Source organism: Phoenix dactylifera, chromosome 3, assembly GCF_051530095.1.
Source record: "Phoenix dactylifera cultivar Ajwa chromosome 3, Ajwa_hap1_PhDact_Kaust_v1.1, whole genome shotgun sequence".
NCBI lineage: Eukaryota > Viridiplantae > Streptophyta > Magnoliopsida > Arecales > Arecaceae > Phoenix > Phoenix dactylifera.
In genome coordinates this window covers 55,648,339-55,660,730 of record NC_143192.1, presented here as the reverse complement: position 1 = coordinate 55,660,730, position 12,392 = coordinate 55,648,339, and the positions used below count along the sequence as shown (strand labels likewise).

General features: G+C 39.2%; 1 pseudogene across 1 annotated transcript; it reads right to left on the bottom strand.

Annotated features, from left to right (window-relative positions):
* Positions 1 to 10,616: 10,616 nt before the first annotated feature.
* LOC103708439 (phosphoenolpyruvate carboxylase kinase 2-like) lies at positions 10,617 to 11,996 on the bottom strand (annotated as a pseudogene). Its single transcript, XR_015976827.2, has 2 exons — positions 11,152 to 11,996; positions 10,617 to 10,896 (listed from the first exon to the last, which is right to left on the bottom strand). The product of XR_015976827.2 is annotated as a phosphoenolpyruvate carboxylase kinase 2-like (transcript).
* Positions 11,997 to 12,392: the final 396 nt, after the last annotated feature.

Here is a 12,392-nt window from a genome sequence, read left to right as displayed (position 1 = left end):
AGAAACAAATTCCTAGGAAGAGGATGCTTAAGAAAGTACTTTTGGCATGTTTGGTTGATCATAGGAAAGTGATAAATTTTCAAAGTGCTTATATTCGGTTGGCCATCCATTTTCTTGGGAAAGTTATGTATAATTTCCATTATGTCCTTAATAAAAATTAGGTCTTTAATGCATTTTTAATGCTTCTTTAATGCTGAAGGGTCTTTTTGGAAAAAAATAAAAATAAAGTGATTCCGCCTCATGGGAAAGTAACTTTCCCATAAAATGTGGGAATCATATTTCCATAGGAATACAACTTTCTCATCTCTCTCTCCTTTGAAAACTCCAACCAAACAAGAGGCATCTCATTACTTTTCCATTGACCACACTTTCTTCCCTTCTTTTCTCACGAACCAAACGAGCCCTGTGTGTGTGGAATGGAAGCTCGTCTCGGTCAATATTGGCTTACGTTGGCTTTTTGGTGATGTTGCCATTCAATTTAAGTGGACCCAAATGACCTAAGCATCCATCCAACCGCATACGATGGAAGAAGTGACTGTTGGTTGTTTAAATGTAAGCAGGAGGAGCGCTGGACTGCAGTTGTGGCCACAAGTTGGTCATCACTGGAACATTGATTGCTTGAAATTCATGGGCAATAATGCTCGTGCTGATTAGTCTTTTTCTTCACTGATTATCAGACACTTGATTTAGAACTATTTAGCTTCTTTTTTAAATTGATGTTTTGAAAATTCTTATAATAAATAGCATCTTGGAAGTCCACGATGTTGAAGTGTTGGTGGTTATAAAATAAAATTCATTCATTTATTTTGTTATTATTATTTTCAGGCACAAGCGCTTTTTTATTTCTATTTGAGCCTTTTTTAATTTATTCTTAGTATTGATGTAATTTTATATCAAAAATCGTTGTTTAGATCTCGTATCGGTATCATTCTATTACAGCATCATTACGTCCTGTGTGAAAGTTAATTTATCATGCTGAGTATTGGTATGTCTCTCTAACGCATATTTATTCGGTACTAGTATGGCAAACCTTACTTTACACAGATAAAAGAAAAGGTTAGAGGACAAATTTTTTATACTAAATAAATTATTCTATTTTACTCTTAAAGAGGAGAGAGAAAAAAAAAAGGAGAAAACATTATGATGAATCCTTTCTCATCCGTCATGTATTTTTTTTTTTTTTTGTCTCTCTCTAGCAAATGATGATAAAACATCTTCTGCACAATTTTTTTTGTGAAAATGAATAAAACAAGGTGAAGCAACGGTAGATTGATGTCATTTGTCTTCTATCTTTTTGTTTGTTTTCAATCAATTCATCATGCTACAATTGAAATGGTATACGTATCTCATCCTTGACAACGAGTGGGTCTTTTGAAGCTAAAATGACAGGCCTCGAATTTGTAGGACGCATGTCCTGTTAGATGGATGCACCTGCTGCTGAATTGGCACATGGCGGCTGTGTCCTTCGCACCCATCCACCGTTGGATCACCCCCTGCACATCTCTCAAAGCGACCCAAACTCTGTCAACCATCGCTTGCACAGATCTCAACGCGAGCAGTGGATGATCCAACGGTGGATTTGCGCGAAGGTAGGTGAATCCTTCTTTGCCGCGAGGGGTACAGCCAGAATCCTTTCTTCATTGTTAGCTGAGACAAGACAGCGGAACCTGCGTTCCTTTCTCGCGCTTTGAAAGCAACATGAGAGAACAACAGATTCCATTGGAAAAAAGAAAAAAAAAAAAAAACAGAGAAAGACAGAGAGAATCACTTTAAATAGCTGAGCACAAGACATAATGTAGAAACTGAATCCATTGTAACAGAAAGCTAAATTACGCATCAAATTTCTGGAGATCCAAAATTACCAATATGATACCTAATTTGGATTTTTGTTAAAAAAAGAATAATATTTTACACTCAGGTAAGGCTACAAATGGGTCGGATTGATCCGAGATCCGATCCGGCCTGACTCGTGTAGATCCGATCCGACTCCGAATTTTAGAATCCGCGGATCTAGGTCGGATCCTAAAATTGAATCCGAATTATTTTCTGGGTCGGGTTTGGGTTTACCGAACAGATCCGACCCGATCCAAATGGACCCAAAGAGAGAAAGAGAAAGGGGGAAAAAAACAAAAGAAATTTTTTTTTTTTTTTGTGTGAGTCGTGGCATTATTGGCCCGTCAGAATCCTCTCTCAGTCCATTACACTGTTGATACCTCTGGTGTCTCGGTAGCTGGCTTTTTTTTTCTTTTTTTTTTTCCTTCGGTTTTTGTTTTTTTTTTTTATTTTAACTTTTACAAGGAGGAAGCGAGGGAACACCGAACTGATATGGGTCATGTGCCAGTTTTCTGCAATGGAATTGGATTTTGGAAGAAGGTCTGGGATATTTTTTGTCCTCGGGAGCTGGGAGACGTCAAGTTCCGTCCAATCAGTCATATGGACAAAAAATAGTGTGATATGAAATTTGGCTTGTAGACCGACTTAGTTAGTAAGTCGGGGCCATCTGGAGATCAATTGCAAGTCTTTCAAGTCACGGGGTCACCCAGCACCTCATGATTATGATATGACCAAATTAGATTTGCCCAAATCCTTTCCTAAAAATACAAAAAAATTGGACCCGATTCGAATCCGAATCCGACCCGATTCAGACCCGGACCCAATCCGAACCCAACTCGAACCCGACCCGACCCAATCCGATCTTCAACCGGGTCGGATCTTGGTCCAAAATTAGGATCCGAACAAAAAACCGGGTCGGATCGATGTCACCTAGGATCCAATCCGACTCGACCCATTTGCACCCCCAATGACAGGATACCATCCTGTAAGAATATAGTGTACTGAATGATAAGAGCGAAAACCATTGTTTTGGTTTTGAAATGGAAGGTCACAGAAAAAAAGTGTTTTCATGCCAACTAGACCGAGTATATTTTTCAATCTGAAAAAAAAAAAAGGTAAAACAACTGGTAAAGCTGACATAAAGTCATTGCATAGATTTTTAGCCTTTTTTTTTATCATATTTACTTGTTATGCTTCTAGTACAACTCGAGTCTTTATGATTCAACATTATGATTTATTAATAAAAGCAAAGAAGACCTAAATTTTATTTTTACTAATTATTATTATTTTTAATTTCTAAAAGATTCGAGTTGAATATATTGAAGAAAATACTTCTAGTACAGCGGCGACTCACACTGATTGAGTATGAATACAACCAATAAAATCAGAAAAGAAAAGTTGACGGAGAGAAAAAGGAACAAACTCATGATTCTCCCAAATAATTTCTTGCGAATAATGTGCAGCATAGAAGGCGACTCAGTTAACAGCAATGTTCGCCTCTCGATAGACATGAGTGATCCGAAAAGAGCCAAACCCTTTCGAAAGCCTGTGTATATCCTGAAGTAATGAATGCCGGTCGTCATTGCTGTGTTGGTCTTGAATCTACTCGATCACCATAGCTGAGTCTCCTTCAAGGTAAATGCTATCCGCACCCAAAACTAGCCTCGCATAGGTAATGCCTTCCAATGCAGCTTTCAACTCTGCTCCGATAATAGTCACAAATTTTCTTTTCCCTCTTTGTGTAATTAAATAGGATATCACTTACCAAGCAACAATTATCTCTACCGTCTACTCAAACAATTAAAAAGCAAAAAAAATTAAGCAATTCACACACAAGAGGCAACACAATTTTTTAACTTGAAAAATCATTCGATGTGAAGAAAAAAAATCACGGAACCTAGTCCAGCCAGAAACTTCCACTATTTAGAATAATTAGATTATAATATATCCTCTCTAGTTCGACTAGAGGCTGCACAAACATCAACAAGATTAAATCTTGGCCTCCATAATAAGAATATTCATCACCAATAAGGCAAAATCCAACAATAACTGACAAAATAGAGGATGGATTTCACTAAATGTTGATACTTGAAATAATCAATAGAGAACGTTTTTCAAAAAATCCAAATTATTCAATCTGTAGCTCTCAATACCGAAAACAATATACTGAAATTTCAGCCAAATTTGGATAAAATTTACCATCTAGTCATTCGACAAAGTAGCACATTTTCTTCTTCTTCTCTATTTTTTTCACTATTTTTCGTAGACCCAAAGGCTCCTGATTTTCCACGATTGTCTCACCCAAAGCTAGGCGGTTTTAAACGGCCATCTTATACTCTTTTTAAAAAAAATTTAAGATGATGTGGGTCCCATATGAAGAGGGACCACACCAATACTGATTACAAAGTCCACTCCTCCACTACCTCTACTCTCAGAAGCATTGGAGGGTAGGGGCTCCCAAGAGAAAAATAATTCTAGTCGCTACAAAAGCTGAGTGTGAGTTCCAAATATCCCCAGCTGACCTAGGTAAAGCACCGCAATAGTACTTGTGATCTCAACAGCATGAAGTAATATTTTATCCACCACTGTTCTCGAGTATACCCTTTTGTCTTCGAAGATCCAGGCATTTCTGTCAAGCCATATATGATAGGTCATATAGGCGCATCTGATACCCTACTCCGCAGTGCTGGGCCTTTGCAAGGACTCCTTCAAATGGCCTAAGAAGTGCTCAATTGAGGACGTAACCTGCAGCATACTAGATGAAGCCATTGCGCACCTCCAAATCTGGGTCACCCGTGGGCATCCAAAAAGAACATAATTAATAGACCCCTCCATATCAAGACATCCCTTGCAAACTGAAGTAACTCTCACTCCCCTCATAGCCAGCACATTCTTGGTCGGCAAGCATCAGAAGCTTCATCCACCTCATTGAGCCATAAATAAAATATCTCTTCCCATATTCTTCTTTTGATAAACATACAAAATATTTTTCAAGACCATCTCAGGACATATAATATTTTCTCTCCATAGCGACCAAACTTGGATACTATGATACGGTACAACTTTATTCATTTCAAGCAGAGCCGGTCATGGGCCAAGTTGAGGTACAAAAAATGTCAAATAATTCCAATCTTGATTGAAAATGAATATAGTTTAGGCCCAAGATTTGGCCCATGGTCAATCATGATTTCATGTTAGGAACAAAAGAAATGATCCCTGTCATCTATATAAATGATCAACCCTGATTTCAAGTTAGGAACAAAAGAAAGGGTCCTTCTCGTCCATATAAAGGAGTAATCATCAAAAGAGAAGACGGGGAAGAAACGGCGAGAAGGGTTCGTATTATAGAATTCCTATAGATAAGTGGATTTGCCTCTTTTTTTAAAGATGCAACAGCGTACTGAAGGATTCCAATTTTAATTAAATAATAAAGGGCAACATCAAGAGAGAACTGAGTGGAAGGGCAACTCTGTTTTCATGACCTGCATAAGTCTAACTCTACCATTTATATATCTTAAAATTATCTTACTTTATTATTCGTCATATTAGGTAGACTGCCGTATCACTTGCCAGCTGGAGCTCATAACTCGTACAAACCTATGATGTAGGTTGGGTGCACCTGCATGTCAAGTTACCACGGAGAAATTTTGGTAGCCTACTCCTCGTAGCACGGAAGCGCAATTGCCTGCTAGAAACATCGGATTGACATGAAAACGTCACAGTTTTGGTACAGATGATACTGCTTATCAAGACAAGATAAGCGTGTGAAAATTTTATTTCTAGAATTTATTTGAATATTCTTACGGAAAGAAAATTTTATAGAATTCATAAATAAGATCTTCATGAATCTTTTTTTTCCTCCTGCCTCTCAAAAATCAACACTTAAGCGGGGTCTAAATAGACTCTTAGAAAATCCAACCTACATAGATCAACAGTTCGATTCTTACATAATTTTTAGTATAATTTTGCAGGAATATCCAAATGGGCCTATTCGGCTGAGAATTCTATAAAATTTGTTGGTTAGGTTTAGATCTATATTCATAAAAATGATTCACGAATTATATAGAATTTTCAGCTTAATCACCTGCTCTTAAAAGACAGGCAAATCTAGTGAAGATGGTAGCTTTATATTTTAAGCCTTACGTTCATGTTCCCTATGACATGTAATGTTCGGCTGGACCCCATCTATAAGATAAGATGATGGCCGGATTCATCGGTGACATGGGGGTCGATGACTGAGACGGTGGCCGGCAAACCCTACAGTGTAACCACTGGCTCTTTCTCTTGCAGCTGAAGAGAAGTGCGCTCCTACGCGAGGAACAAAAGAAGACTGAACTTTAGCATGATGTGGAATCGAGGACTTGCAGGAGAGGGGTCAATTAATTCATCAATTTCCTTATCAGGTAGGTGAAGAATGCTTTCATGGCTTTCATTGATAAGATCAGGTCGCTTTAGGTGTTTCTTTCCGTACCTTTCGGATATGTATCATGATAGTTTTGATTCTTGAAGAGATAAAATCTCTCTATAACCTATTTCTTAGGCAAACTTTTTGAACGTTTAGCTTCAAAGTTGGTGCAGGCGTGACACCGAGGGCAGATTCAACCCTTACATGAAGACAAATGGACATGGACAGGCCGCGTGACTCGTGGAAGCAATCATAGAGTTAAAATAACTTTGCATCTTAATAATTGGGGTGTTTTCTAGAGGATAGATTTTTAAATTTATCTACCTCAAAGAATTGTACTATCATGATTTAAATCTATAACCTCTTCTGATGCAGACATAGGATTGAGCTACACCCTCGTATATAAAGTTTTTTTTTTAAAAAAAAATATTAGTAAGCAAAAATAAATAAATTTAAATGGATGTAGACATGAATTACGAGACATTAATCATGCACCATATCAATTACCATATCTTATGTTAGTGAGTTGTTTTTATCTCGGTGAATGGTATGTATCAAGAAATATCTGGTGTAGAGTATAATTTCTGATGATTCATGAAAATCCAACTTTTTTTTTTTGATACACCAATTTCTCATACTATACGCATATAAGGACAACTAATAAAATCAGAAAAAAGAAGCTGAGAGAAGTGAGTAGGAAACATTCGCCTCATTCACCCAGAAGAAATCTCAAAATGATGTGCGGCGAAAGAGGCCATCTAGTCAGCTGCCATATTCATCTTTCGATAAACATAAATAGTTTTGAAAAAGTCACAATATTTCATCATCCTCCAAGTATCATGGAGCAGAAAGTGTCCGCCCGTGTCCGGAACAAAGCCTTCTCAATGTAGAGGCCCTGTTATTTTGTCCTGCCCTAATATTTTAACTCTAGTTTATCTCTAGATATAGCAGGGGCCACCCGAAACCGCTACAACTTGTGCCCCTCGATTCGGGAACCCACCGCGTCCCCACTTCGCAACCGCATGAAAACCTTTGGCCACCTTTCCTTGGAGCGACAACCGTACGATATAAAAACATGGGGTTTGGAGGAGAGGAGACATCATCATGTGAGCCTCCACTGCTTTGATTTAAAAATTGAAAGTTGGCGAAGATTAGGAATAGATGTTATTGATTGGTTTGTTACGGATATCTTTTGGAGGATGCCGTGACGGTTAACAATTTGCTTTAAGGATTGTCCTGAAATTGTGCAGGCTTAGATTACATGAAAATTCGAATATGATGAGTGATCAAAAATATTTGGGACTCATTATTAAGTTCGTGAGAAAACTTTTTCTCACTAAAATATTTTTAATATATATATATATTATTTAAAAAAAATATTATTTTATATTTGGTTGATTATAAAAAATTGGCACTGAGGTTATATTTAGTTTGAGCATGAACTTTTTATGAAAATTATTATATTTTTGATAAAATTTGTTTATTAATTCTATTTAAAAATTTAAAGTTTATTTTTTTAAAAAATTATCTCAATTTTCAATTTGGATGCTAATATTTTTTTGTTCTATATAATTTATTTTATAAAATATAAAAATTTTATTTTTATAAAAAAATTAATTTTTTATTTTTTTTGTTAAAGGGGGTATGTCATACAATACAAGTACGGATATACTCAACAAAATTAGAAAATAACAGATCACGGAGTGCCGAAAACAACTCCTTAGCCCATAGAGTATCTCCAAAGTAGTTGGCCACATAAATAGCCACCTAGGCCATAGCTCGGTTGGCCTTTCTAAATATATGCTTGGCTTGAATGGTTCCAACCACCATAGGCCGAAGCTGAGCCCTGATCGTATTCTTTCCTTACAAGTACTACTCTGAGACTGGCCAATACAAAAGACACATTTTATGACCATCATGGCCCCCATGGCCATGAAGCATCACTTTTGGACGCTTGTATCATGCAACATTATTCGAGGGCTAGAGGGCCCTACGGCAGAAAACTCCCCATCCTTTTCTTAAAAACTACATTATTAATTCTTGGCAACTGTTTGATGCAAGCATTGAAATAAACGTTTATTTTGTTTGGTGATTGGATGCAATAACTTCCGTGAATTAGGATGTAGTTGACATATAACAAGGCTCGAGGAGTTGGATGCCACGCACAGATCACGGCAAGACCATGGAAGTACTCATGGCTTGGTGAAAAACCAAACAAGAGTAATCCTAGAATCTTATTGATCATGTAATAAAAAACCAGAAGGAGAATCTTGCATGGTCTGGTCGGCCCTACTGTCACGTTTGGTCACTGATGACCACCGGACTGCTTCCATTTAGATGCAGGATACCTGAAGCTAGCCCTAACAGATGCAGGACAAAAAAAGAATCCTCATATAGGTTATTGTAACATTAAAGTGTGATACGCACATTGCCTTCTTTTGAAGTGTCACATATCGGCAGCAGAAAGCCAATGGGGCAGCAAATTAGATGATATCTCATGTAGCCAACCAGTCTGGTTCTATATTATAGAATTCCATAGTTGATTTACCCCCTCAATTTTTAAATATTTTGTTTTCTCATTCACATGAATGTATCTATGCAAGAGTGGTATATTTTTTTTTCTGATTTACTTAAAAAAAATATGGAATAACAATATGCTACACAGTCGTATTTCCAAATTATAAATATGCAAATGATACAAATTAAATAACAGTCCACTGCACAACTATATTCTTTGCTCTTCTCTCTGTTAAATATGATGGAAGATGATTGGTGCAAGTTTTGGGGTCTAGGTAATATATATAGTTCGCATGGCTTGAGGTACTTATCAACATATTTAGATGAGAGAATGGAGCGGAGAATATAGCGGTGCAGCATAAGAAGCAAAATACATATAAATTTTAATATTGTAACCTAGCAAGTTCACCATTTAGTAAAATATTCCTGGCAATTTTATTTTTTTCCAAACACAATAGTGGTTACTAATCTCACATTTCATTGAAAAAAAGATGCGGAGAAATTTCTATGACATGGAGAGTGGAGATTATATACTATGTGGGGTTCTTGTTATGTAACAACTTCTAAAAAAAGGGTTGATTGGAGTTGATCAGTAGAATAGCGCTGTGTCCCACAGATGTGATGGGCATGACCTCAAGGATTATGTAGCATTTATTTTTAATTACTATGATGGATATGAAAGGATACTATTTTGATACATGGAATTTATGTCATGATTGATGGCATTCATCATCCCTTTGATAATTGTTTAGTTTCTGTTTTCTTGGAAGTCAATTTCTTGAGAGTCTACTCAAAGTCAAGGCTTTTTTGCTCTCATTTTTGGATTCTAGTAACGTTTTTTTGCGGGATCCCGGATGATACAGTTGCAATCTTTGAGCAAGAAATTTGGATAAGCAACAAAGTCTCATAAGAGTGTGCTTGACGCATAGTCCTCTTACCATGCGATTTGAGAATCCAAATATATATGATTATATTAGCACACAAATTCTACGTCAAGGCGCCCATAGGTGGACTTACATGGCATTAAACAATTAACAATTTTTTATGCCATTTTCAAAGAATAGTAAGGCTGCGATTTGTTCAAGGCGGGTATAAGACCTGGAGTAAAACTTTTGCTTGGGAAAGGATACTTGGGAACCAAGGAATAGTTATCTAACTCTTCCAACGGAAACCTCTCATAAACTATTCCTAGGTTTAAAAACAATTCTGATACCTACTTTTTACGGTTTTAGCCAAACAAAAATTGTTGTAACTCGGCATAACTATTCTTATAGGAATATTTCCAAACCAAATATAGCCTAAAGTTGTATTGCGTGAGGATTCATGCCATCTGACTAGTTTTTTTGACAGATCTTGAATTATTATAAATAGTATCAGAGTAAATATAGCTCATGATTTATGTAAATTAGAGAAGACCGTAGTACAAGTTTATTGGAGCTGATCGCAGATCAATTATGGAGCTTGTAATTAGATTTAAAATAAATTTGTATAAATACGGATTTGTGTGAAAATATCAATTATGTGGAGAGTATACGGATACCCTTTCAAAAATTATACTCAAGGAAGCTTGAAAATAATAAGCGCACACGCCTATCAGTAGCGAGGTAAGAGAGTCAAGCTATCCCATCAGGTTTTCTATTCTGCCTTGGAAGACAATAAAACGCAAGCCGTCCAGCCCAGCAACAAAGAGAGACGGATAGCATAATCCATCGAATGTGCCATATTTCCTCTCCCCTGTCCTCCCACAAAAGCAGGACAAAGCGAAAAGGAGGAGAATTCCACCGAATTAAAGAAGATCTTACGCAAATAAAAGCAAATTCCATATCTCTGGCATCTCTTCCATGAACGAAAGACCACAAACTTACACAAAGAGGACACGTTCCGATGCTTTATTATATATACACACTCTACAAGAAAACAGGTCGGAAGGCAACCGAAGAAAAGAACCCGCATTAAGACTCGAAATCTTTTCTCCGGAGTCCTTCTAGAAACTTCTCAGAGCAAGCCGTCTTCACAAAAAAGAGGCGTATATATACAGTGGTATTCATACGATCTCTGTACGCAAAGCCCGCTCTCCTCCCTTTTCGGTTGGCTCCTCCACTGGCCTCATGCTCCCCCTCCACTGGTTATCCATGGATGCCCTGAAATTTTGGGGAGTTTTTAAAGAACGAAAACAAGGCGGAGATAGGAAAAAAAAATCACAAGAAAATCTAAAAATATCGTGGAAAAAAGGAGGAAAAGATATGCAAAAAAGGATAAAATCACAAGAGGAATTTTATTTTTTGAAAAAAAGCTCCAAAAGCAAGATTTTCAAGGAACGAGCGAGATCGGAGAAGAAATACTAGAAAAAGAGATCGGATGAAGGAAAAATAAAAAAGATCGGATCGGAGACTCACCGAGGACTTGCTCCGCCGAGAATCTTCGCGAGACGTCCTTGCAGAGCATCCGGCGTAGAAGATCCTTGGCCGCCGGGGAGACGGCGTGAAAGTTCCGCGTCGGGAAGCGGAGGTTGGCGCGGAGCACCGCCTCGAAGATCTCGACCGCCGTGTCGCCGTAGAAGGGCGGGACCCCGGCCAACATTATGTAAAGCACCACCCCGGCGCTCCAGACGTCCACCTTCTCGTCGTAATCCCTCCCGGCCACCACCTCCGGTGCCACGTAGTAGGGCGTCCCCACCAGGCCCCTCATCGGCCGCCCGTCCCCGAAGCACTCCGCCGACCCGAAGTCCGCCAGTTTCAGGCGGCCCCGCTCGTCGAATAGCACGTTGTCCGGCTTGATGTCCCGGTGAGCCACCCCGCGGCGGTGGCACACCGCCACCGCCTCCATCAGCGGCGCCATCACCGCCGCCGCCTCCGCCTCCGACAGCGGCGCCCCCGGCCCGCTGATCCGGTCGAAAAGGTCCGGCCCCGGGCACAACTCCATCACCACGTGGAGCCACGCCTCGTCCTCATACACCGCGTGCACCTGGACGGCGTGCGGGTTCCCGGCGGCAGCGAGCTGCGCGATCTTGCCCTCCCGCTCGACGCACTCGCGGTCAACCGCGTCGGAGAGGAGGGCCTTCTCGATCGACTTGACGGCGAACGCCTCGCCGGTCTCCGTCGAGACGCACCGGTACACGGTGCCGAACCTCCCCCGTCCGATCTCTGGTCCGATCTCGTAGTCCCTCTTCAGGTCCGCAGTCATTGCTCAAACCCTAACCAAACCGGTTGCTTTTCTTGGATCTTACTTCGCCTCGCCTTCTTTTATATAGGAGAGGGTTCGTGCGATTCCACCGAATATTCGCTGGCTAGCTGGGACGGCTCTACGGACTGAGATCCTCGATCCGACGGCTCCTGACTCTCTGGTGAGTTCAAATTTACTCCTTTTTTATACCTAAACTGCCACTATCCGTTCGTAAAATTAGGAGCCCAGTAAATTGGATTACTCGCTAATAGCTGTAATCGATGAGGGCACAACCGTCTAACAAGTTAATAAATTCTAATGGCGAGAATTCTGCGTCAGTGCTGCTTTTCCGTTAAGGATCCGACCCTCTCTGGTTCGGATATTTGATTATTCCGAGATTAACTCTACAATTAACTAATAATCTAATATCCGCGAAGGTAGTTATATGGGTATCATGATTCATGAGCAATAGTTT